This window comes from Ictidomys tridecemlineatus, unplaced genomic scaffold, assembly GCF_052094955.1.
Source record: "Ictidomys tridecemlineatus isolate mIctTri1 unplaced genomic scaffold, mIctTri1.hap1 Scaffold_231, whole genome shotgun sequence".
Taxonomy (NCBI): Eukaryota; Metazoa; Chordata; class Mammalia; order Rodentia; family Sciuridae; genus Ictidomys; species Ictidomys tridecemlineatus.
The window spans coordinates 134892-160545 of NW_027521991.1; the positions used below are offsets into that span (position 1 = coordinate 134892).

At 55.2% G+C, this 25654-nt stretch overlaps 1 long non-coding RNA gene across 2 annotated transcripts; it reads right to left on the reverse strand.

Annotated features, from left to right (window-relative positions):
* Positions 1-282: 282 nt before the first annotated feature.
* Positions 283-25645, reverse strand: LOC144373097 (uncharacterized). 2 transcript variants are annotated; one of them, XR_013432882.1, is made up of 5 exons: positions 25171-25645; positions 7754-7865; positions 4587-5143; positions 3105-3293; positions 283-2718 (listed from the first exon to the last, which is right to left on the reverse strand). It is a non-coding gene; the product is annotated as an uncharacterized LOC144373097 (long non-coding RNA). The 2 variants fall into 2 exon arrangements; XR_013432881.1 differs by lacking the exon at positions 7754-7865 and having other exon boundaries at positions 25171-25632.
* Between the last annotated feature and the right edge of the window lie 9 nt (positions 25646-25654).

Genomic DNA, 25654 nt, shown 5'->3' on the forward strand with positions numbered 1-25654 from the left:
CTATGTGTTGAAGTGCTGGGCCAAGCGGCACACTCCATCTCCCGAGAGAAGCCGAGTCCACGTGCACTTGGACATGGTGGTCCCTGGTCCATTTGCATCTCCAGCTCACTGTGCCTCTGGCCCCAAGCAATTGCAGGCTCCAGATACAAGAGCCTAAGGTCAATATCTGAGAAAAGTGCTACCTGCCCCGGGCCTTAGTCCTAGGTTTTCTTCATATCGCCTTATCAGGAAAAAAACCCAAAGATGTTTTAATTAAAAGTAACGATAATCAGAAAAAAAGAATAGCTATAAAGTTTATGATTTTATTTCCTCTTTGAGAAAGGAGAGCCATCATATTCTCATGCAGATCAATCTCTTGAATACACATTTTTCATGACGATGGGAAGGAATTCAGATGCAAAGTGGACCACATGCCGTCTCAGGCACAGGAGCCTCTTCATCTCCCCTGCGGCATCTCACTGCATTGCCAATCAAACAGCTCACAGAAGTTGCCAACAGAAATGCCCAAGTCCCCTCTTCAGCTTTACTCTGTGTCCTCTTCCACTCCAGGCACACCTGCAGATTTTAGCGCATGTGTGTCTGTGTGCTCTCTGTATTTCCCGAATGAAGAAGAGTTTATAAAAGAAACACAGGTAGAGGGATAAGAGTGAACTCTTTCCATCTCACACTTTTCAGCACTCTGCCTAGAATCCGGCTGATGTATTTATTGTCTTAAAACTAAATTACTCTGCAGATGACATGATTATGAGTTTAGAAAATTCAGAAGTTTCTGCAAGCTACTAGAATTAAAAGTCAAGTTAGCAAGGTTACTCTCTGTACAAATCAATCAAATTCCTATATAATAAAAAATGCATAGTGGGAAAAATTTATAACTACACGTATAAAACATACAAAAATAAATCAAACGCAAGTGTGCAAGACCTGACACTGAAAACAGCCACATCCCTGAAGGCTACCAGCACCAGTGTGTCCCCAGGTGGGATCTGTGTGGGGCTGGTCTGCTCCCCATGTGCACAGCACAGGGCGAGGGTCTGGGGCCATGTGCCATCCACAGGGAAAGCCGATTATCCCTATCAATTCACAGGTAAGTGCAGGTGCGCTGCAGATCTCAATGTGAAAAATAAAGCCAAAGTTTTTAGAAGAAACAATAGACCATCTTTATGATTGGAGTAAGCAGAGATTTCTTTAAAAGGAGAAAAAAATTGAAGAATTTGGACACAATAAGGTTAAGTACTTGTGATTATCAAAAGACACTATTGAAAGAGCCAAAGGATAAGCCCCAGAGCAAGGGAAAAAATACTTGCCACATACCCATCCAACAAAAGATTCACACCCGAAAATGTAACACATCTGACCAAATTAAAAAAAAAAAATAACAACATCATTGGGAAAAAACACAGGCCAAGATGGCCAATGATCACAGTGAAAGGCACCAGACTTTACCATCAGGAACATGCACATCAGATTTCAGAGGGAAACTGAATTCCCCATCTGAAAAGATAACATGCAACAGAGATTCACTGTCAGCTCCGGGGGTTGTGGAATGGCGACACCCATCATCTTGTAAATGGTAACACTCTGGAAAACAGGGAATTGGTGGACTGAATATTGAACAGCAATGTCTCAGCAGCTGGGAGCTGCAGACCATGCAGGGACTCGTGGTTGAGCCAGTGTTACACGTGAAGCTCTAAGGCAGCAAGGACCACTGAGCTGTGACTTCTTGCAGCAATGTGACAGATCTTAGAATGAAGAGCCAGGCCCAGTGACTGCCTCCTACAAGACTCTACTGTGAGAATTCCAAGAGGAAAAACCAAGGTGGCATCATGGTCAGAGCAGTGGCTGCCGCTGAAGCAGGCAGCAGCGGTGGGCCCAAGGCGCTAGAAGAGAATTCCGGGAAAGGCAGGCGTGTTCTGCTCATGAAAGTCCACTGTATGTGTGCTGGACACCTGTGACTTCATTCTATAGCTCAAAGATGCCCTTCTTCAAAAAGAAGTCTTCCAAACTATGTCTCTTCATATAAAACCACACACCTTGATCACGTAATGATTCTTCCAAACCTTTATTTTGTAAATGTATTTTTTATCCCTCACTGGAGTTCAGAATTCTTGACCTGCTTGATAATCTTGCTCACATTCGTCAGTCAGCTCTGCCGTATTAATTCTGACTCCCAGAGAGTCTTCAATATAAAATTTACACATTCATAAAACTTTTTTTTACACTCTACCTTCAAGGTCTCAACAAATTTTGGCATTTTTGTGTTGAGAAGTGTTTTCATGTGAAGTCATCTATCAACAGTGTCTTTCAGCATGAAATGCCCACCGTGGACTTCTCCTGGGTCCTCTCAGGCCCATGGTGCAGGTCCACTGCAGAGGAAGGGCAGCAACACACTTTGGAAAAGAGGAGCCTGTGGGGCCAGGCAATCCTGCACTCTAGATCCCATGCGCCTCCTCCCACTTCCCCGGGAGCTGTGAGCCTGCTGGGTTGCCTGGCACAAGAGTAGGCTTCCTTTCCCTGCGCCTGCCGCTGGCCCCTCGAGGGCCCCATCCAGGGAAGGGTAACGGCCTGCAGGAGGTGGACGGGTGGCCCAGGCTGTCCTCTGTCTTTGGAGCCTGCCAGGGGTGGGCGCCCTGCTTCCAGGTCACAGGTCCACAGGCCAGTGAGGGCAGGCTGGGTCTTATCAGCTTCCTCCAAAACCTTTCCTCCTCAATCTCTCTCTCCCTTAAAAACAACAACAACAACAAACAAAATAGTGATTCTAAGGGTTTCAGGAATATGCAAATTCCTCTCTCCGACATACCAAGAGATCCATGGTCTTGGTTCACAGTGGCCGTAGTATCTATGGATATCTTACTCTGATCATGTGTCAAGAAAAGGAGGGCAACCACAGAAGTGGTCTCTGCTGCCTGCCCACCACAGAACCTGGTCGGGAGCCAGTACCAAACTGTCCTTCAGAGCCTTCAGCTTCTGCTTGTCCGCCTCTTTACCCTGCAACCTGCGCCCTCTGCACAGCGCTACCAGCCCAGCCCACAGACCTGCGCAGGAGCAAACACTCCGGCTCAGGCCCACGGGTGGTTGTGCGAGTGCTCCTACCACGTGGCACTTACACTTGGCACGGTGCAGCCTGGCTTGCTGCTGGGTTCTTGTCCCCTCCATGGGCAGGTAGGCAGCTGCCCCTGCAAAGCCATGCAGCCTTGTGGGAGCCCTCGGGCTGGGAATGCATGCTGTTCCAAGGCTGCCGTGATTATGTGAACTTGAAGCAGTGCTTGGGTCTGAGAATTGTCCTTGAGTGTGTTCTGCAATAAATTATTTAAATGAGATGTGAAAGAAATAATTGGTTAATAACCACAATTGGGATTAAAGAGTAATTTTGATTTTCAAAAGATGCTTAAAATGATAAATATTCATTTGTCTCTTTTTGCTATTAAAAAGAAATAAGCCTCCTTAAATGACTTCACATAATGGAAAAAATAGGTGGGTTTAAATGCTACTCTCCTTGTGGAGGTGACAAGCCATTGTCAAAGCTCCTGCTGGTGGCGGGCACCTGGGAGCAGGCCACTGGCCTGTGCGTTGCCTTAAGGACATGGGCTGTGATCACTTGTGTTCTACTTGCTCAGTGAATGTGCACTGCGCAGGACAAAGACAAAATCCTGCTGAACAAAGGACACCTTTCTGGCTCCAGAAGGGGGCTTAAATTTTAGATGCTTAAGTGACCCAGCTCAGGCCTTGCTTAGCAAGAGTGTAGGGCACAGAAGCACAGTGAAGGGGTTGGCAAGAGTTTTGCCTTCCAAATCGGCCAAGTAGCAGGAGCCCTGGGGTGGGGCCTGCAGAGGGAAGCGGACCTGGGCTTTAGAGAGGAAAGGGAAGTGCCACAAGGAAGGAGATCTAGAGGTGAAGGAGGGACCCGCACCATACGCTGTCACTCCCACTTGTGCCAAGTCTGGCTCAGTCCTGGCAAATCCTGTGCAGACCACGGGTAGATTTTTAAAAACTACATCATCTGTGTGGATGCTACCTGGGTAGGATTGGTGCTGTCCTTCCTAGCAGTGATTTATAGGACACTGAATGACTAAGAAGCAATCAGATTTCCAGGTAGCTGACTGAATTCAGGTCCTCCTCAGTTGTAGAACCACAGGGCCACCTTTGTTTCTCACAGTGGTTTAGCCAGGACTTGAATGTAGTAAGTACTCAGTAAGTACTTATAGATGTAGTAAGTACTCAGTGAGTCTTTATAGATGTCGTAAGTGCTTGGTAAGTATTTACAAATAGAATAAGTGCTCAGTAAATATTTACAGAAGGCCTGAGCACAGAATTCAGCTTTCTCCCTTTTTGAGCACAAAAGGGAATAAAGATGTATTTCAAGTTCTGAGGTTTGGGGTGTTTGGTTTTAGGAATGTGTGGTCAAGACCTTCAGGGCTTAATTCTATAGACAACCAGGTACTGTGTCAGGACAACTGAGCTAAACCTGGAAAGGGTTTGATCCAGGCATACATTTCAAAATTATAGCCACGAATTCAGGACATTTGCCAGGTCTAATTCTGGAAATTTTAGAAATGCTAGATTCTTTCCGTGCAGTAATAAAGGAGTACCATTTCATGACCCACAGCTGATGTCTGGTTTCTTACTCCATTTATAACCAAGTCACTTCCCAAATGTGATTTCTTCTAAGAAATTTCCAATCTGAAATGAAGTCCAAATTAGCACAGACACAGCAACCTTCTTGGCACAAGTGATATTTAGGAAGCAGCACTCTAACCCTCCAGCAGCCGTCCTGTGGCAAACACTGCTCGTGTGTGCCTGGTAGGAAGGGATGGCCTCACGGTCAGGCAGAGCCCAGGGATACCCACTGCCTCCTCTTAACCTCCTGCAGCCTCTGCCTCCCAGGTGCCTCTGCCTTCAACCAGTGCAAATATCCACCCATTGGAGAAGACACACTCACCTGGTGGCCCTGAGGCCCTGCCTGCTTTCCCACCTGGCTCCTGGGCCCCACCCAGGCATGGGCCCTTCCGTCCTCTGGGAGCCTCTAGCACCCTCCAGCACCCTCTCTCCCTTGGGGGCAATCCTGGACTTCCATTCCAGGAGATCTGGGTGAATGTCACATGTAGTCAGTCCACGGAGCTGAGAGAAGGCGTGCTCCCAGGAAGCTCTGCAGAGAGAAGATTTGAGCCAGAGGTCATCCGACCAGTGTTTCCTAGTTCAACTGCTACTCACAAGTTTTCCTGAGCTTCTCTCTGAAACACGAATCAAGCTACTGAAGGTGAAGGAGAGCTGCTCACGGTCCACACTGCCTTGGCCTGGAGCCCTGAGCCGCTCCTCCTGGCCTGCGGCCCCGCTGTCCACGTAGGTGGGACAAGGGTGCTCACCCCGGCTCCACGGTCTGCCACTTTGCGAAGCCTCTCGGCTGCACCCTGGCTCCCTCACCGGCCTCCCAGCTCTGTCCTCCATGGGGCCTGCTTCTCCGGGCCTGCATCCTAGGTAAGGGTGCAACGCACGCCCTAGGAGCTACAGTTCTTCATTTCCTTAAATAAAATGTGTTGAAGAATAAGAAAAGCAGATGCCTAGGAACACAGTTCCTAATGATCCCTTGAACTCGGGGCCCCCGTTGGCATATTCCAACACAGATGAAAATCCCCAGGAACATGTTGAGTTTACCTGAAGATGTGAGGACAGAGGTCAGTGTGACCAGGCCGAGGAGTCTGCACTAACCATCCCATGAGGTGAGTGGACCATCTCTTCACATTATCAGAGAGAAAGTCAGAAAAGGTGGAAACAAAGGGATAAAAAGGCCATCCCAAAAGCTGGCTGCTCGTCCCTCACAGTGTGTCTAAAGCTCTTCTAACACTTTCAGAAACTCATACTAGTGCCCCATGGAGAAAAATGTCATTAGTATTCTTAAATGTACTTAGATGCCCTGTGGAACCCATTTTCACTGTATAGTATTAGTCAATTTATATATAAGATGTTTGTGAAAGAATAATCTGAAGGCACCTGAAAGAAAATAGTTGTTATTCTTTTAAAAAATCTTGAAAATTTAAATAGTAGGGGTAGTGCATTTGCTTAGGGTGGCAAGACAGAAGGACATGGGGAGAGAAACTGGGCAGGACTGGCCGCTGGAAAGGGACTAAGTGAGAGCTCTCCACACCTCCTCTGCTGAAGGCGGCATGCGTTGGTGTGCAAGACCCTGGAGAGCCTGGGCGCCCTGCAGGCTCCCTGGACTGGAGACAGCTGGCCTGAGGGCAGAGGGCGAGCAGTTTCAGAAGCCACAGCATGGCCTCTGACTAAACCCCTGGCTGACAACCTGAGTACTCAGGAACCCAGCAGGCCATGGATGACCACATTCCACTCTGGTGCAGGCATATTAGTGCTCTAGCAAGACAGGGCAGACAGCCCTCAGAAGAACACAAAATCCAAAGTTGCCATATGTGTCATCTACAGTGTCCCATTGCAACCAAGAATGATTAACCCTGGGCGCAGAGAGGAAAGGCCACCCAAAACCAGGTCCTTCCTGTAGTCCTTGACTTGGAGCTAGTGGTCAGTAACTGAAGATTAGCTCTCACACATACATTCAAATAATCAAAGATGATCCATAACTCAATAAAAATACATGATTAGTGAGTGATATAATAAACCCATGAAGACATGAAAACTGTATAAAACTACATAACTATATTAAAAAGCCACAAATTCCAGACCTGAAAAGCACATCGTGGAATAAAAATCAGCTGAATAGGTCTGTCAGCACATGGACATAGACGAAGGAGTGCACTTAAAAAGGACAGATCCATAAAAATCCAATGTTAGGAGCAAGGAAAAGACAGAGTAAAGCTGAAGAGACTCTCAGATCTTGGGAACAGGATGAGGCTCTCCAACACACCTACAAGTGGGGAATCATAGAACAATCAGAGCACTAGTGCCTGGAATTCTCCATCGATTTGCAAACCTATAACACTCTAAGTAAGTGCCCTAGAAGAAGAAATGCGTCTGGACGCCTTACGCTCCTGCCACGCAAACCTCAGAGAGCACACCTTGAAAGCCGTCAGGACAATTCGTGCTCTGAAAGGAACAATGTGACTTATGAGTGTTTTCATCCAGAAGAGTGGGAAGCATGGAGGGTGGGATAAAATATTCAAAGTACTGAAAGAAAAATCATATAGCCCACAAATCTGTCTCTTACACACAAAGACAGAAAAGGATCTTGGATAAACAAATGCTGATGAAATTCTTGCAGCAGACCTGCAGTATAAAAACATCCAGAGAGGTCTTCAGAGTGAAGGCTTCAAGATGAACCCTCAGATCCACAAAAGAAGTGACCAACACAGGGACTGGTAAATACGCAGTAGAAATCAGACTTTATTGATTTGACCTTATTTTGAAACACAGTAGTGGCTTAATACATGTTGTGTATTTCTTTGATTCTCTTGACTTTATTAAACACCCATGACAACTTAAAACAAAGTTTATAAAGTACATTTTAAGGTTTATGATGTATATTGATATGATATATATGGCAATAAGTCACCTAAGGAGTGGACAAATGAGGACGCTCTGACATGAAGTTCTCACTTGGTTGTGGGTGAATGTCAGTATTAACTGGAGGTAAAACATCACCTACAGCATCAAGGAAAATCAGCTAAATAGTCAACAGAGAAATTAGAAAGACACAGTAAGACATTCGACACGAAAGAAACAGCAACTGAATAGGAGACACGAAAGGGACGAGACCCATTTAAATCACAGAGCCACAGTCTAGACTTACAGTAGAACCAGACAGTTCCGATGACCACTTCAGGTCAGCGGTTGGGACTGTGGCCTCACGGTTAAATGTGGCCTGAAGTTTGCTGTCATTGCTCTGTGAGTTCAGCATTGCTCTGTTGGGTGAGGAAGAGGAAGAGGAAGATGAAGACGCTGGTGACCATGAAGAGAGAGGGCAGGGGACGAGTAGAAGTGCTCCTGATGTCAACCACCCTATGGCCACAGTGGGACTACCAGCCCCCTGTGACACTTGGACTGCTGTCACTTGGACTGGCAAAGATCAGCCATTTTCAGACTGGTTAAAAGAGGAAATCACATTAGACTTTGCTCGACATCAATATGAACCTGGTGGACATTTTTAAAATGGTAATAAAGAAATTATATGAAAAAATTCATGTTTGCAACTTTGATACTTTAGATGAAGTTGACAAATTTTTCAAAAACTAGGAATTATAAAATGGACTGGAGGAGGCAGAGAAATCCCAGCCACCTATGTCTACTATGGACATTTAAATAAGAGTTAAAACTAGACCCACACGTGCCTGTGTAAGCACCTCCAGGCCCAGACGCTTCCACTAGTGAAGGCTCTCTAAGAAGCGAGAGAAGGAAAGAACTCCCACATCTAGGACTTCAGTTTTCTCTCAGTCCCCCCAAAGGGGAAACACTCCCAAGAAATGTAAATACTGGTATTCTCAAAAAACACGGCTGTGAAAATTCTTATCAAAGTATGTGCAAACCAAGGAGACCGCATATAAAAAGGGTGCCAGACACACAGGAGGTGGGTGCATCCAGGAAGGCAAGGTTCAGTGACCACCCGAGGGTAGACTGATGGGAAGCTTCACTACTGTAATCAGATTCAGATCCTCTCAATAGATGCAGAGAAACACCGGACCACAGGAAGCCCAGATTCGAGGTGGCGCTCTTCATGCACAGGAGTAAGAGACCCTTCACCTTGATGCAAGGAGTCTGTGAACACAGCTAAGTCTGTATTTAGTGGAAAAAACACCTGCAGGTTTCTGCTTATAGTCAGGAGGAAGGCAAAATGTATCCTTTCACTGTTTTATGTAAAGTTTCACTGGAAGTCATCGTACAAATATGACAAGAAAAATCTAAAGTAATTTGGGCCTGAAAATGAAATATTTTCTTTTTTTTTTTTCATAGGTGATATGAATGTTTACACAGAAATCCTGAGCAAATTACAAAATAAGCTATAATTACTACGTGCATTTTACAAGGTTTCAGGACATTATGGAAACACACAAAATCCATTTTACTTTTTAATGCTAATCTTAAAACCATTCAAAACACCCATTTACAATGATAAAAAATAAGGTACTAAGAAATAAATTTAACAAACTATGTAAAGCACATGTGCCCTGGATGCTAATAAACAAAGAAATTTCACAGTGTCAAAATATGTGGAGAAAGATCCTGAGTCCACCAACTGGAAGACTCATTATCATGAAGATGGAACTCTTCTCCAGGCTGACCTATAAACTTAATCAATATCCTTGAAAATACATGTAGAATTTTGTGGAAATTCATGAGCTCATCCTAAAATGTATATGGAAATTCAAGACACCAAGGATACTCAGTTTTTTAAATGACCAAAGCCTGAGGAGTTTGTCTGATTTAAGTCTTCTCTAAATACTGCATGTTCGAGACAGCAAGTATTACAGAAGGACGGACACACAGGTCAGCAGAACAGAATTAAGAGTCCAGAAACGAATCAGCTTATGAGCTCAGCTGAATTTTGAAAAATGTGCCTTGGTTATTTTTAGAGAAAAGAATTGCTTTTTAAATAAATGGTACTAAAATATCTGGGTATCTGTGTGGATAAAAAGAACTTTGACCCTTTCCTCACACTACACACAGGTATGATTCAAACGAGTCAGAGGTCAAAACTTTATAACTACGAATATTAGGGGGAAAATAGGAGAAAACCAACCTTTGTGGTCTTGGATTAGACAAAGTTTCTTAAATAAGTCATGAAAAATACGAGTCATAGAGGAGAGAAGGGGGCTGAGTTGGCCTTTCTTCAAAGGAAGCCATTAAGAAACAAAAGCGCTAGTCACAGGTGAGGGAAGTGTCTCGGACTCTGGACACAAATGACCCCTCTGTCAAGAGGCGGAGAGCAACTGCAGGAGGGACGGGGTGGAGCACTGTGTCAGAAAGAAGGTGGGGGTGGTCCTCTGAACCTTGGCCTCTGAGGCACATGTTGGAGGCCATAGAGGAACACGGGCCCAAATGGGAGCAGGTGTATGGGCAGGTGGGCGGGACAGCTCAGCTATGTCTTCTAGGCTTGGAATACATGTGCCACGGGGCCCCAGACCTCGCTCCTGGGCCTTATCCACTAGCAAGGAGACATATCCCCACCAAGATCTGGATGCAGACATTCACGAAGGTCATGAGCAGGAAATAAGCCAAGTGCCAGGCAGAGACTAGTGAATGTTGGCACTCCACCCCCCAAGAAAATGCCACCTCTCACCTGAATGTCACCACTGAACACCCTGACAAGTACCTGGGTAGATTCTAAAGTCAGAAAAGTTGGGGCAAAATCCCTGTAGATAGAGTTCCGATGTCCAGGGTTCTAATGAAGTCAGTGTGAATACATGATGCACCTCGGCCGCTGCGTGGAGCCAGGGTAGAGATGGAGGCTGACCACTGATGGACAGCAGGGAACTCTGGGAGTAGGTGGGGGATGACCACTGAGGTAGAGCGGGGAACTCTGGGAGAAGGTGGGGGCTGAACACTGAGGGACAGCGGAAAACTCTGGGTGGAGGTGGGGGCTGGCCACTGAGGGACAGCAGGGAATTATGGGTAGAGGTAGGGGCTGACCACTGAGGGACAGCAGGGAACGATGGGTGGAGGTGGGGCTGACCCCTGAGGGAGAGCAGGGAAAGATGGGTGGAGGTGGGGGCTGGCCGCTGAGGGACAGCAGGCAACTATGGGTGGAGGTGGGGCTGAGCACCAAGGGACAGCAGGGAACTCTGGGTGGAGGTGGGGTCTGAGCACTGAGGGACCCCAGGGAACTATGGATGGAGGTGGGGGCTGGCTGGTGAGAGACAACAGGGAACTATGCATGGAGGTGCGGGTAGATCACTGAGGTGCAGCAAAAAAATATGGGTGAAGGTGGGGGCTGAGCTCTGAGGGACTTATGGGTGGAGGTGGGGGCTGGCCACTGAGGGACAGCAAGGAATAATGGGTGGAGGTGGGAATTGAGCGCTGAGGGACAGCAGGGAACTATGGGTGGAGGTGGGGCAGGTCCTGAGGGACAGCAGGGAACTATGGGTGGAGGTCGGGGTAGACCACTCAGGGGCAGCAGGGAATTATGGGTGGAGGTGGGGGTAGACAACTGAGGGACAGCAGGGAACAATGGGTGGAGGTGCGGGCTTAGCACTGAGGGACAGCAGGGAAATATGGGTGGAGGTGGGGGCTGGCTACTGAGGACAGCAGGGAACTATGGGTGGCAGTGGGGGCTGGCCGCTGAGGGATAGTGCGGAACTATGCAGGAGGTGAGGGCTGGACACTGAGGGACAGTGCGAACTATGGGTGGAGGTGAGGGCTGGTCGCTGAGGGACAGCAGGGAACTATGGGTGGAGGTGGGGGCTGGTCGCTGAGGGACAGCTGGTATCTATGGGTGGAGGTTGAGCTGATCGCTGAGGGACAGCAGGAAACTCTGGGTGGAGGTGGGGCTGACCCCTGAGGGACAGTGGGAAAGATGGGTGGAGGTGGGGGCTGGCCGCTGAAGGACAGAAGGCAACTATGGGTGGAGGTGGGGGCTGACTGGTGAGAGACAACAGGGAACTATGAATGGAGGTGGGGGTAGACCACTGAGGTGCAGCAGGGAACAATGAGTGGAGGTGGGGGCTGAGCGGTAAGGGACAGCAGGGACCTATGGTTGGAGGTGGGGGCTTACCACTGAGGGACAGCAAGGAACTATGGGTGAGGTGGGGGTTGAGCGCTGAGGCACAGCAGGGAATATGGGTGAAGGTGGGGCAGGTCGCTGAGGGACAGAAGGGAACTATGGGTGGAGGTGGGGGCTGGCCGCTGAAGGACAGCAGGGAACTTGGGTGGAGGTAGACCTATGAGGGGCAGCAGGGAACTATGGGTGGAGGTGGGGGTTGGCAACTGAGGGACAGCAGGGAAGTATGGGTGAAGGTGGGGCCTGGCCTCTGAGGGACAGCAGGGAACTATGGGTGGAGCACCCAGAGACAGCAGGTAAGTCTGGGTGGAGGTGGGGGCTGACTGCAGAGGGACAGCAGGGAATGACAGGTGGAGGTGGGGGTAGACCTCTTTGGGACAGCAAGGAACTATGGGAAGAGGTGGGGGCTGGCCGCTGAGGGACAGCAGGGAACTCTGGGTGGAGGTGGAGGCTGGCCGCTGAGGGACAGTGGGGAACTATGGGAGAAGGTTGGGGCTGGCCGCTTAGGGACAGAGGGGAACTATGGGTGGTGGTGGGGCCGAACACTGAGGGACAGCAGGGAACTATGGGAGGAGGTGGGGGCTGGCCGCTGAGGGACAGCTGGGAACTGTGGGTGGAGGTTGGGGCTGGCCGCTGAGTGACAGCAGGGAACTAAGGGTGGAGGTGGGGGCTTGCCTCTGAGGGACAGCAGGGAAATATGAATGGAGGTGGGGGCTGTCCACTGAGGTACAGAAGTGAGGCTGGCCACTAAGGGACAGCAGGGTACTATGGGTAGAGGTGGGGGCTGAGCACCGAGGGACAGCAGGGAACTATGGGTGGAACTGGGGGCTGGCCGCTGAGGTACAGCAGGGAACTATGGGAGAAGGTGGGGCCTGACCACTGAGGGACAGCAGGGAACTATAGGTGGAGGTGGGGGCTGGGGGCTGAGGGACTGCAAGGAACTATAGGTGGAGGTGGGGCTGACCACTGAGGGACAGCAGGGAACTATGGGTGGAGGTGGGGCTGACCACTGAGGGACAGCAGGGAACTATGGGTAAAGGTGGGGGCTGAACCCTGAGGGACGGCAGGGAATGACAGGTGGAGGTGGTGGTAGACGGCTGAGGGAGAGCAGGGAACTATGGGAGGAACTATGGGTGCTGGCCGCTGAGGGACAGCAAGGAACTCCAGGTGGAGGTGGGGGATGACCGCTGTGGGACAGCAGGGAATGACAGGTGGAGGTGGTGGTAGAAGGCTGAGGGACAGCAGGGAACTATGGGAGGAGGTGGGTGCTGGCTGCTGAGGGACAGCAGGGAACTCTGGGTGGAGTTGGGGGCTTACCGCTGAGTGATAGCGGGGAACTCTTTGTGGAGGTGGGGGCTGGGCGCTGAGGGATAGCGCGGAAGTATGGGAGGAGGTGGGGGTTGGCCGCTCAGGGACAGCGTGGAATTATGGATGGAGGTGGGGGCTCGTCGCTGAGGGACAGCAGGGATCGATAGTTGGAGGTGTGGCTGGTCGCTGAGGGACAGCGGGGATCTATGGGTGGAGGTGGATCTGGCCGCTGAGGGACAGCGAGGAACTATTGGTGGAGATGGGGCTGACCGCTGAGGGACAGCGGGGAACTATGGGAGGAGGTGGGGCTGACCGCTGAGGGACAGCGGGGAACTATGTGAGGAGGTGGGGCTGACCGCTGAGGGACAGCAGGGAACTATTGGAGGAGGTGGGAGCTGGCCGCTGAGGTACAGAGTGGAACTATGAGAGGAGGGGTGGGCTGACCACTGTGGGACAGCGGGGAAATACGTGAGGATGTGGGTGCGGACCGCTGAAGGACAGTGGATATCTCTGGGTGGAGTTGGGAGCTGACCCCTTAGGGACAGCGGAGAACTATTGGTGAAGGTGTGGGCTGGCCGCTGAGAGACAGCGGGGAACTATGGGTGGAGGTGGGGGCTTGCCTCTGAGGGACAGCAGGGAAATATGAGTGGAGGTAGGGACTGTCCACTGAGGGACAGAAGGGAGGCTGGCCACTGAGGGACAGCAGGGTACTATGGGTAGAGGTGGGGCTGAGCACAGAGAGACAGCAGGGAACTATGCGTGGAATTGGGGGCTGGCTGCTGAGGTACAGTAGGGAACTATGGGAGAAGGTGGGGGCTGACCGCTGAGGGACAGAAGGGAATTTTAGGTGGAGGTGGGGGCTGGCCACTGAGGGACAGTAGGGACCTATGGTTGGAGGTGGGTCTGACAGCTGAGGGATAGTAGGAAACTCTGTGTGGAGGTGGGGCTGACCCCTGAGGGACAGCAGGGAAAATGGGTGGAGGTGGGGGCTGGCCGCTGACAGACAGCGGAGATCTATGGGTGGAAGTTGGGCTGGCCGCTGAGGGACAGTGTGGAAGTATGAGTGGAGGTGGAGCTGACCGCTGAGGGACAGCGGGGAACTATGCAAACAGGTGTGGGCTCACCACTGTGGGACAGCAGGCAACTATGGGAGGAGGTGGGGACTGAGCACTGAGGGACAGCGGAGAACTATGTGAGGATGTGGTGGCGGACTGCTGAGGGACTTCGGGGAACTCTGGGTGGAGTTGTGGGCTGACCCCTGAGCGAGAGGGGGGAACTATGGGTGGAGGTGGGGGCTGAGCACCTAGGGACAGCAGGCAACTATGGGTGGAGGTGGGGGCTGAGCACCTAGGGACAGCAGGCAACTATGGGTGGAGGTGGGGGCTGAGCACCTAGGGACAGCAGGGAACTATGGGTGGAGGTGGGAGCTGGCCACTTAGGGACAGAAGGGAACTATGGGTGGAGATGAGGGGTGAGCACCTAGGGACAGCAGGGAACTATGTGTGGAGGTGGAGGCTGACTGATGAGGGACAGCAGGAAAGTATGTGTGGAGGTGGGGGCTGACCACTGAGGGACAGTAGGGAACTCTAGGTTGAGGTAGGGGCTGACCGCCTGGGATAGCAGGGAATTGTAGGTGGAGGTGGGGCAGAACACTGAGGGACAGCAGGTAACTATGCGTGGAGGTGGGGGTTGAGTGCTGAGGGACAGCAGGAAACTATGGGTGGAGGTAGGGCCTCAGCGCTGAGGGACAGCAGGGAAGTATGGTTGGAGGTGGGGGCTGGCTGCTGGGGGACATCAGGGAACTATGGGTGGAGGTGGGGGTAGACCTCTGAGGGGCAGCGGGGAAGTATGGGTGGAGGTGGGGGCTGGCCGCTTAAGGACAGCAGGGATCTATGGGTGGACGTGGGGCTGGCCGCTGAGGGACAGCGAGGAACTATGGGTGGAGGTGGGGCAGATTGCTGACGGATAGTGGGAAAATGTAGTTTGAGTTAGGGGCTGACCGTTGAGAGACAGCGGGGAACTGTAGGTGGAGGTGGGGGCTGGCCGCTGAGGGATAGCAGGGAACTATAGGAGGAGTTGGGGGCTGGCCACTGAGGGACAACAGGGAACTATGGGTGGAGGTGGGGGGTGAGCACCTAGGGATAGCAGGGAACTATGTGTGGAGGTGGGGGCTGAGCGCCGAGGGACAACAGGTAACTATGGGAGGAGGTGGGAGCTGAGCGCCGAAGGAGAGCAGGCAACTATGGGTGGAGGTGGGGTTGAGCACCTAGGGACAGCAGGGAACTCTGGGTCGAGGTGGGGCTGACCACCGAGGGAAAGCAGGCAACTCTGGGAGGTGGTGGGGGCTGAGAGCTGAGGGACAGCAGGGAACTATGGGTGCAGGTGGGGCTAACTGCTGAGGGACAGCAGGGAACTATGGGAGGAGGTGGGGGCTGACCGCTGAGGGACAGTGGAGAACTATGAGTGGTGGTGGAGCCGAACACTGAGGGACAGCAGGGAACTACGGGAAGAGGTGGGTTCTGGCCACTGAGGGACAGCGGGCAACTTGGGTGGAGGTGGAGTCTGAGCGCCGAGGGACAGCGGGGATCTTTGGTGGATGTGGGGGCTGAGTGCCAAGGGACAGCAGGTTACTATGGGAGGAGGTGGGGGCTGACCGCCAAGGGACAGCAGGCAACTCTGGGTGGAGGTGGGGCTGAGCACAGAGGGACAGCAGGGAACTCTGGGAGGAGGTGGGCCTAGAGCTGAGGGACAGCAGGGAACTATGGGTGCAGGTGGGGGCTGACCGCTGAGGGACAGCAGGGAACTATAGGAAGAGTTGTGGCTGACCGCTGAGGGACCGTGGAGAACTATGGGTGGGGGTGGGGCTGACTGCTGATGGACAGCGGGGAACTCTGGGTGGAGGTGGGGGCTGACCACTGAGGGAGCAAGGAAAGATGGGTGGAGGTGGTGGTTGAGCGCTGAGGGACAGCAGGGAACTATTAGTGGAGGTGGGGGCTGGCCGCTGAGGGATATCAAGGAACTATGGGTGGAGGTGGGGGTAGACTGCTGAGGGGCACCAAGGAACTATGGATGGAGGTGGGGATAGACCGCTGAGGGACAGCAGGGAACTATGGGGTGAAGAGTGGGCTTAGCCCTGAGGGAAAGCAGAGAAATATGGGTGGAGGTCGGGGCTGGCCACTGAAAAACAGCAGGGAACTATGGGTGGCTGTGGGGGCTGGCTTTTGAGGGACAGCAAGGAACTATGGGTGGAGGTGGGGGCTGACTGCTGAGGGACAGCAGGGAATGACAGGTGGAGGTGGGGGTAGACCACTTTGGGACAGCAAGGAACTATGGGAGGAGGTGGGGGCTAGCCACTGAGGGACAGCTGGGAACTCTCGGTGGAGGTGAGGGCTGACCGTTGAGGGACCGCAGGGAATGACAGGCGGAGGTGGTGGTAGACGGCTGAGGGACAGCAGGGAACTATGGGAGGAGGTGGGTGCTGGCTGCTGAGGGACAGCAGGGAACTCTGGGTGGAGGTGGGGGCTTATCGCTGAGTGATAGCGGGGAACTCTTTGTGGAGGTGGGGCCTGGGCGCTGAGGGATAGCGCGGAAGTATGAGAGGAGGTGGGGGCTGGCCGCTCAGGGACAGCGGGGAATTATGGATGGAGGTGGGGGCTGGTCGCTGAGGGACAGCAGGGATCGATAGTTGGAGGTGTGGCTGGTCGCTGAGGGACAGCGGGGATCTATGGGAGGAGGTGGATCTGGCCGCTGAGGTACAGAGTGGAACTATGGGAGGAGGTGTGGGCTGACCACTGTGCGACAGCAGGGAACTATGTGAGGATGTGGGGGCGGACCGCTGAGGGACAGCGGATAACTCTGGGTGGAGCTGGGGGCTGACCCCTTAGGGACAGCGGAGAACTATGGGTGGAGGTGGGGGCTGGCCGCTGAGGGACAGCGGGGAACTATGGGTGGAGGTGGGGGCTTGCCTCTGAGGGACAGCAGGGAAATATGGGTGGAGGTGGGGACTGTCCACTGAGGGACAGAGGGAGGCTGGCCACTGAGGGACAGCAGGGTACTATGGAAAGAGTTGGGTGCTGAGCACGGAGAGACAGCAGGGAACTATGGGTGGAATTGGGGGCTGGCTGCTGAGGTACAGTAGGGAACTATGGGAGAAGGTGGGGGCTGACCGCTGAGGGACAGAAGGGAACTATAGGTGGAGGTGGGGCTTACCGCTGAGGGACAGTGGGGAACTCTGGGTGGAGTTGTGGGCTGACCCCTGAGCGAGAGGGGGGAACTATGGGTGGAGGTGGGGGCTGAGCACCTAGGGACAGAAGGCAACTATGGGTGGAGGTGGGGGCTGAGCACCTAGGGATAGCAGGGAACTATGGGTGGAGGTGCGAGCTGGCCGCTTAGGGACAGAAGGGAGGTGAGGGTTGAGCACCTATGGACAGCAGGGAACTATGTGTGAAGGTGGAGGCTGACCTATGAGGGACAGTAGGGAAGTATGTGTGGAGGTGGGGGCTGACCGCTGAGGGACAGTAGGGAACTCTAGGTTGAGGTAGGGGCTGACCGCTGAGGGATAGCAGGGAACTGTAGGTGGAGGTGGGGCAGAACACTGAGGGACAGCAGGGAACTATGCGTGGAGGTGGGGGTTGAGCGCTGAGGGACAGCAGGAAACTATGGGTGGAGATGGGGCCTCAGCGTTGAGGGACAGCATGGAAGTATGGTTGGAGGTGGGGGCTGGCTGCTGGGGGACATCAGGGAATTATGGGTGGCGGTGGGGGTAGACCTCTGAGGGGCAGCAGGGAACTATGGGTGGAGGTGGGAGCTGGCCGCTTATGGACAGCAGGGATCTATGGGTGGAGGTGGAGCTGACCGCTGAGGGATAGCGGGGAAATGTAGGTTGAGGTAGGGGCTGACCACTGAGGGACAGCGGGGAACTGTAGGTGGAGGTGGTGCTGAACACTGAGGGACAGGAGGGAACTATGTGTGGAGGTGCGGACTGGCCGCTGAGGGACAGCAGGGAACTATGGGTCGAGGTGGGGGCTGGCCGCTGAAGGACAGCAGGGAACTATTGGTGGATGTGTGAGCTGGCTGCTGAGGGACAGCGGGGAACTATGGCGGGAGGTGGGCGCTGGTCACTTATTGACAGCCGGGAACTATGAGGGGAAGTGGGGGCTGGCCGCTTAGGGACAGCGGGGAACTATGGGTGGCGGTGGGGCCGAACACTGAGGGACAGCAGGGAACTTTGGGAAGAGGTGGGGGCTGGCCGCTGATGGACAGCACGGAACTATGGGAGGAAGTGGGTGCTGGCCGCTGGTGGAGGTGGGGGCTGGCCGCTGAGGGACACTGCGGCACTATGGGTGGAGGTGGGGGCTGGTCGCTGAGGGACAGTGGGGAACTATGGGAGGAGGTGGGGGCTGGCTGCTGAGGGACAGCGGGGAACTATGGGAGGAGGTAGGGGCTGAGCGCTGAGGGACAGTGGTGAACTATGTGAGGATGTGGGGGCGGACGCTGAGGGACAGCGGATAACTATGGGTGGAGTTGGCGGCTGACCCATGAGGCACAGCGGGGAACTATGGGTGGAGGTAGGGGCTGAGCATCGAGGGACAGCAGGGAACTATGGCTGGATTTGGGGGCTGACCGCTGAGGGACAGCAGGGAAGTATGGGTGGAGTTGGCGGCTGACCCCTGAGGCATAGCGGGGAACTATGGGTGGAGGTAGAGGCTGAGCACCGAGGGACAGCAGGGAACTATGGGTGGATGTGGGGGCTGGCCGCTGAGGGACAGCAGGTAACTATGGGTGGAGGTGTGGGCTGAGCACCTAGGGACAGCAAGGAACTCTGAGTGGAGGTGGGGACTGACTGCTGTGGGACAGCAGGGAATGACAGGTGGAGGTGGTGGTAGAAGGCTGAGGGAGAGCAGGGAACTATGGGAGGAGGTGGGTGCTGGCCCCTGAGGGACATCAGGGAACTCTGGGTGGAGGTGGGGGCTTATCGCTGAGTGATAGCGGGGAACTCTTTGTGGAGGTGGGGGCTGGCCGCGGAGCGATAGCGCGGAAGCATGGGAGGAGGTGGGTGCTGGCCGCTGAGGGACAGCGTGGAACTATGGGTGGAGTTGTGGGCAAGTTGCTGAGGGACAGCAGGGATCTATGGGTGCAGGTGTGGCTGGTCGCTGAGGGACAGCGGGGATCTATGGGTGGAGGTGGGGCTGACCGCTGAGAGACAGCGGGGAACTATGGGAGGAGGTGGGGGCTGGCCGCTGAGGTACAGAGTGGAACTATGGGAGGAGGGGTGGGCTGACTACTGTGGGACAGCGGGGAACTATGTGAGGATGTGGGGGTGGACCGCTGAGGGACAGCGGATAACTCTGGGTGGAGTTGGGGGCTGACCCCTTAGGGACAGCGGAGAACTATGGGTGGAGGTGGGGGCTTGCCTCTGAGGGACAGCAGGGAAATATGAATGGAGGTGAGGACTGTCCACTGAGGGACAGAAGGGAGGCTGGCCACTGAGGGACAGCAGGGTACTATGGGTAGAGGTGGGGGCTGAGCACAGAGAGACAGCAGGGAACTATGCGTGGAATTGGGGGCTGGCTGCTGAGGTACAGTAGGGAACTATGGGAGAAGGTGGGGGCTGTCCGCTGAGGGACAGAAGGGAACTTTAGGTGGAGGTGGGGGCTGGCCGCTGAGGGACAGTAGGGACCTATGGTTGGAGGTGGGTCTGACAGCTGAGGGATAGCAGGAAACTCTGTGTGGAGGTGGGGCTGACCCCTGAGGGACAGCAGGGAAAATGGGTGGAGGTGGGGGCTGGCCGCTGACGGACAGCGGAGATCTATGGGTGGAAGTTGGGCTGGCCGCTGAGGGACAGTGTGGAAGTATGAGTGGAGGTGGAGCTGACCGCTGAGGGACAGCGGGGAACTATGCAAACAGGTGTGAGCTCACCACTGTGGGACAGCAGGCAACTATTGGAGGAGGTGGGGACTGAGCACTGAGGGACAGCGGAGAACTATGTGAGGATGTGGTGGCGGACTGCTAAGGGACAGTGGGGAACTCTGGGTGCAGTTGTGGGCTGACCCCTGAGCGAGAGGGGGGAACTATGGGTGGAGGTGGGGGCTGAGCACCTAGGGACAGCAGGCAACTATGGGTGGAGGTGGGGGCTGAGCACCTAGGGACAGCAGGGAACTATGTGTGGAGGTGGGGGCTGAGCACCTAGGGATAGCAGGGAACTATGGGTGGAGGTGGGAGCTGGCCACTTAGGGACAGAAGGGAACTATGGGTGGAGATGAGGGGTGAGCACCTAGGGACAGCAGGGAACTATGTGTGGAGGTGGAGGCTGACTGATGAGGGACAGCAGGAAAGTATGTGTGGAGGTGGGGGCTGACCACTGAGGGACAGTAGGGAACTCTAGGTTGAGGTAGGGGCTGACCGCCTGGGATAGCAGGGAACTGTAGGTGGAGGTGGGGCAGAACACTGAGGGACAGCAGGGAACTATGCGTGAAGGTGGGGGCTGGCTGCTGGGGGACATCAGGGAACTATGGGTGGAGGTGGGGGTAGACCTCTGAGGGGCAGCGGGGAAGTATGGGTGGAGGTGGGGGCTGGCCGCTTATGGACAGCAGGGATCTATGGGTGGAGGTGGGGCTGGCCGCTGAGGGACAGCGAGGAACTATGGGTGGAGGTGGGGCTGATTGCTGAGGGAGAGCAGGGAAATATGGGTTCAGGTGGTGGCTAACCGCTGAGGGACAGCAGGGAACTATGAGAGTAGGTGGGGGCTGACCGCTGAGGGACAGTGGAGAACTATGGGTGGAGGTGGGGCTGACCGCTGAGGGACAGCGGAGAACTATCGTTGGAGGTGGGGGCTGAGCACCGAGGGATAGCAGGGAACTCTGGGTGGAGGTGGGGGCTGACCGCTGAGGGACAGCAGGGAATGACAGTTTGAGGTGGTGGTAGACAGCTGAGGGAGAGCAGGGAACTATGGGAGGAGGTGGGGTATGGTCGTTGTGGGACAGCAGGGATCTCTGGGTGGAGGTGGGGGCTGGCCGCTGAGGGACAGCGGGGAACTATGGAAGGAGGTGGGGGCTGGCCGCTGAGGGACAGCGGGGAACCACGGGTGGAGGTGGGGGCTGAGCGCTGAGGGACAGTAGAGAATTATGGGTGGACATGGGGACTGGCCGCTGAGGGACAGGTGGGAACTGTGCGTTGAGCTTGGGGCTGGCCGCTGTGGGACAGCGGGGAACTCTGGGTGGAGGTGGGGGCTGAGTTCCCAGGATAGCGGGTAAGTATGGGTGGAGGTTGGGGCTGACCGCTGAGGGCCAGCAGGGAGCTATGGGTGGACGTTTGGGCTGGGCTCTGAGGGACAGCGGGGAGCTATTGGTGGACGTGCTGCTGAGTGCTGAGGGACAGCAGGGAAATATGGGTGGAGGTGGGGTCTTTTCTCTGAGGGACAGCAGGGAAATATTTGTGCAGGTTGGCGCTGTCCACTGAGGTGCAGAAGGGAGGCTGGCCCATGAGGGACAGCAGTATGGGTAGAGGTGGGTTCTAAGCAACGAGGGACAGCAGAGAACTATGGGTGGAATCGGGGGCTGGTCGCTGAGGTATAGCAGGGAACTATGGGAGAAGGTGGGGGCTGACCGCTGAGGGACAGCAGGGAACTAGAGGTGGAGGTGGGGGCTGACCGCTGAGGGACAGCAAGGAACTATAGGTGGAGTGGGACTGAACACTGAGGGACAGCAGGGAATTATGGGTGGAGGTGGGGCTGACCGCTGAGGGACAGCAGGAAACTCTGGGTGGAGGTGGGGGCTGACCCCCGAGGGACAACAAGGAACGATGGGTGTAGTTGGGGCTGACCCCTGAGGGACAGCAGGGAAAGATGGGTGGAGGTGGGGGCTTGGCGCTGAGGGACAGCAGGGAACTATGGGTGGAGGTGGGGGCTGGCTGGTGAGAGACAACAGGGAACTATAGATGGAGGTGGGGTAGACCACTGAGGTGCAGCAGGGAATTATGGGTGGAGGTGGGGGCTGAGCTCTGAGGGACAGCATGGATCTAGGGGTGGAGGTTGGGGCTGGCCACTGAGGGAAAACAAGGAAATATAGGTGGAGGTGGGGGTTGAGCGCTGATTGACAGCAGGGAACTCTGGGCGCAGGTGGGGGCTGACCGCTGAGGGACACCAGGGAACTATGGGAGGAGGTGGGGGCTGACCGCTGAGGGACAGTGGAGAACTATGGGAGGAGGTGGGGCAGACCTTTGAGGGAGAGCAGAGAACTATGGGAGGAGGTGTAGGCTTAGCACTGTGGGACACCGGGAAACTATGGGAGGTGGTGGGGGCTGAGCACTGAGGGACAGTTGGGAACTATGGGAGGATGTGCGGGCGAACCGCTGAGGGACAGAGGGGAACTCTGGGTGGAGTTGTGGGCTGACCCCTGAGGACAGCGGGGAACTATGGATGAAGGTGGGGGCTAAGCACAGAGGGACAGCAGCGAAATATGGGTGGAGGTGGGGGCTGAGCAAGGAGGGACAGCAGGCAACTATTGGTGGAGGTGGGGGCTGAGCATGGAGGGACAGCATAGAACTATGAGTGGAGGTGGGGCTGACCGCTGAGGGACAGCAGGGAACTCTGGGTGGAGGTGGGGCTGACCCCTGAGGTACAGTAGGGAACGATGGGTGGAGGTCGGGGCTGGCCGCTGAGGGACAGCAGGAAACTATGGGTGGAGGTGGGGCTGAGCACCCAGGGACAGAAGGCAATTCTGGGTGGAGGTGGGGCTGAACACTGAGGGACAGCAGGGAACTCTGGGTGGAAGTGAGGCTGAGCACCGAGGGACAGCAGGGAACTCTGGGTGGAGTGGGCAACTATGGGTGGAGGTGGGGGCTGGCTGCTGAGGGACAGCAGGGAACTCTGGGTGGAGGTGGGGGTAGACCTCTGAGGGGCAGCGGGGAACTATGGGTGGAGGTGGGGTAGACCACTGAGGGGCAGCAGGGAACTGTCGGTGGAGGTGGGGGCTAACCGCTGAGGGACATGAGGGAACTCTGGGTGGAGGTGGGAGCTGGCCGCTGAGGGACAGCAGGGAAGTATGGGTGGAGGTGGGGGTAGACCTCTGAGGGGCAGCGGGGAACTATGGGTGGAGGTGGGGTAGACCACTGAGGGGCATCAGGGAACTGTCGGTGGAGGTGGGGGCTAACCGCTGAGGGACATGAGGGAACTCTGGGTGGAGGTGGGAGCTGGCTGCTGAGGGACAGAAGGGAAGTATGGGTGGAGGTGCGGGCTTGCTGCTTCGGGAAAGCACGGAACTATGGGTGGAGGTTGGGGCTGAGCACAGAAGGACAGCAGGCAACTATGGGTGGAGGTGGGGCTGAGCACAGAGGGACAGCAGGCAACTGTGGGTGGAGGTGGGGGTCTGAGAGCTGAGGGATAGCAGTGAACTATGGGTGCAGGTGGGGGCTGACCACTGAGGGACAGCGGGGAACTATGGGAGGAGGCAGGGGCTGAGAGCTGAGGGACAGCGGGCAAGTATGTGTGGAGGTGTAGGATGGCCACTGAGGCACAGAGGGGAACTATGTGCGGAGGTGGGGGCTGAGCGCCGAGGGTCAGCAGGGTAATATGGGTGGAGGTGGGGGCTGGCCGCTGAGGGAAAGCAGGGAACTATGGGTGGAGGTGGGGGCTGAGCGCTGAGGGACAGCTGGGAAGTATGGGAGGATGTGCGGGCGGATCGCTGAGGGACAGCGGGAACTATGGGAGGAGGTAGGGGCTGACCGCTGAGGGACAGAGGGGAACTATGGGTGGAGGTGGGGGCTGACCGCTGAGGGACAGCAGGGAACTATGGGTGGAGGTGGGGGCTGAGAGCTGAGGGACAGCAAGGAACTATAGGTGGAGTGGGACTGAACACTGAGGGACAGCAGGGAACTATGGGTGGAGGTGGGGCTGACCGCTGAGGGACAGCAGGGAACTATGGGTGGAGATGGGGGCTGGCTGCTGAGGGACAGCAGGGAACTATGGGTGGAGATGGGGGTTGACCGCTGAGGGACAGCAGGGAACTATGGTTGGAGTTGTGGCCAGGCCGCTGAGGGACAGCAGGGAACTATGGGTGGAGGTTGGGGCTGGCCGCTCAGGGACAGCAGGGAACTATGGGTGGAGGTGGGGGTGAGCACCAAGCGACAGCAGGGAACTCTGGGTGGAGGTGGGAGCTGGACGCTGAGGACAGCAGGTAACTATGGGTGGAGGTGAGGGCTGACCGCTGAGGGACAGCTGGGAACTCTGGTTGGAGGTGGGGGCTTACCGCTGAGGGACAGCAGGGAACTATGAGTGGAGGTGTGGGCTCCCCGCTGAGGGACAGCAGGGAACTATGGGTAGACGTGGGTGCTGGCCACTGATGGACAGTCGGGAACTATGGTTGAGGTGGGGGCTGGCCGTTGAGGGACTGTGGGGAACTTTGTGTGGAAGTGGGGCTGACCGCTGAGGGACAGAAGGAAACTATGGGTGGAGGTGGGGCTGATCACTGAGGGACAGCAGGGAACTATGGGAGGAGGTGGGGGCTGAGCACTTAGGGACAGCAGGGAACTATTAGAGGAGGTGGGGGCTGACCACTGAGGGACAGCGGGGAACTCTGGGAGGAGGTGGGGGCTGACCGCTGAGGGACAGCAGGAAACTATGGGAGGAGGTCCGGGCTGAGCATTGAGGGACAGCAGGGAACTATGGGTGGAGGTGGGGGCTGAGCACTGAGGGACAGCAGGGAACTATGGGTGGAGGTGGAGGCTGACTGCATGTGGCAGGACCCCATCTCTCTTCACTGTCAGGAGCAGGTGGGAACTTGTGAGTCTCTTTGGGAGGTTAAGTCCCACCTGCTGTTGCACCCAGAGCGGGGAGAGGCCCATGCTGCACTGGGCAGCCACCCTGACACCCTCAGAGCTCTGGCTTGGAGCATCATGGAGGTGGCCTGCGCAGTTGACGCTGGGATCTCTCTCCTAGGCCCTGACAGAACACTGAAGGTGGCAGTGAGGAGGAGGGCCCCACAGGGCCTCTGTTCTCACCGTGCCCCTCCTGGGTCTGTGCTGATCTCAGAGCTGTAAGGAAGAGCTGCCCGTGGGTGGAATGGCCGGAGGACATCCTTGTGAAGGTGGCCAGTGAAACTTCAGGGATAGGCAGAGCCCACCCCAGAGGCCAGGCCCTTCCAGTGTGGCTTGAGCTGCTGCTCAGAGGCGGGGTGTGCACGGGGCCAACTTACCAGACTTGAGGATGGGGTGTCCTGGCAATCAGTTGGAAAGGCGAGAACCCGAAGCCAGACTGCAGAGTGTGGAGGGTGGGCACTGGCATCCCTGAGGGAGTTCTGGAGTAGAGGGACAGCAGGGCTTTAGGTGGACACGTCAGGAGACCTATGGGTCTCAAGGCTGAAGGCACAAGTGGACCAAGGACAGAGGCATTGGTCTTTCCCATTATCCCAAGTGGGGCTGAGGGACAAGGGTAGACTTGGGTGCAGGCCAGTGGGTTGGCCAGACAGATGTCCAGGAGCGAGGGCAGAAGAAGGGAGGACACTTCCCTCCGCAGCATGTCGAATTGAGTAGGAAACTGGAGAGGACAAGAATTGGGCACTACAGGACTTAGCCGCAGATGACTGGGAGCATCCAAGAGCCACATAAATGGCGGTGGGACACACAAGGACGGGTCGTCGTGGGAGGTAGGACCTCAGCGTGGACACCGTGCAGCTCACC